General features: G+C 34.7%; 1 long non-coding RNA gene across 1 annotated transcript; it reads right to left on the bottom strand.

The window, feature by feature from the left end:
* Positions 1-348: 348 nt before the first annotated feature.
* On the bottom strand, positions 349-1,204 carry LOC113473082. The gene is made up of 3 exons (XR_003395158.1): positions 1,072-1,204; positions 630-744; positions 349-373 (listed from the first exon to the last, which is right to left on the bottom strand). It is a non-coding gene; the product is annotated as an uncharacterized LOC113473082 (long non-coding RNA).
* Between the last annotated feature and the right edge of the window lie 35 nt (positions 1,205-1,239).

Raw genomic sequence — 1,239 nt, 5'->3', positions numbered from 1 at the left:
ACGCTGACTCGAGTGAACAATTCAGCGGAATCAGCAATTCTCCATTATGTAGGTTAATTCTATTGAACTCGATTTTATTTAGAACCGAAAAAGTAACACATATTGCACACTCTTGGTCGAACAGTGTGAGAGAAAAACACTGCGACATGATTTGAGAAACACGCGAATTACCTTACGGCTAAGCGGTTCGACTGGTAACTGGAAGAACGCGAGATCAAATCCCCACCAAGGCATGGAATTTTATGTAAATGAAAAGTCGACCGTATCGGTATTATACAGACCTCAATATTGAATTTTCAAGGGTAAGGCCAGCTACTCACTATCAGGTAGACGTGACATTCGTTCAAAGCTGGATGTGCTGGTGAGTCAAGTGCTGAAAAAGGACAGTAAAATATAGTTTAATACCAAGTAGGAACAAAGGAAAAACTAATTGATAAGTAATTAAAGTAATTGAGTTAATTTTTTTTTCTTTATAACTAAATTTATTCGATGCACGAAAAAAGACACCAAATAAATAAACTACGATAATTTTCTTTGTTTTTCTTCAATTTTCTAACGTTTCAGCCACAGGATAATTGTGATAAAAAAAAAAAAAAATAAAATAAAGTAAGACAATGAAGATCACTTACCAGCAGCAGAACATAAATAGAGGGATAGTGCCAAAGCAGCATACAATGTGGGTAACGACACACCCATGGTGAAATTAGAGGTAATCAGAACATTGACTGAGGATGTTTATCAGATCTGAAACAAGAAGAAACTTCGAATTTTAGGCACTCCTCATGTTATGGACGAGCATATCTAAGCCAAAATGTCACAAGAGCAGTGAGCATTGCAGCATTACAAGGACCTACGTCTCTGAATTTATTTACCATCCCAAGTTGAGACATTTTAAGGTATAATAACCCCACTGGTCGACACACTCAAAATAGGAGGTACCTAGCTAGGTACTCAATTGTCCTCAAGAGACCGAATAAACCAAGGATGAAAAATAATAATAAAATAAATAAAACTATGAAATTTCCTGACAACTTGGTCAAAATCTCTGTCATATCAAAAATCAAAACTTACTAAGCAAAATCTGTCTGATGAATTCAAAATATTGATTTGTCCAAAACGTGATAGCGAGCTGTTACTACTTCTTGAACATTTGCGAAAATCTGAAAACGAAATAACACACAGTTATGTTTGATAAAAATAATAAAATCAATGCCAATATCAATACCTTTAATAAGAAGT

This window comes from Diaphorina citri, unplaced genomic scaffold (genome assembly GCF_000475195.1).
Source record: "Diaphorina citri unplaced genomic scaffold, Diaci psyllid genome assembly version 1.1 scaffold14486, whole genome shotgun sequence".
Lineage (NCBI taxonomy): Eukaryota > Metazoa > Arthropoda > Insecta > Hemiptera > Psyllidae > Diaphorina > Diaphorina citri.
The sequence above is the reverse complement of the archived record's forward strand: the minus strand, read 5'-3'. Positions and strand labels throughout refer to the sequence as shown.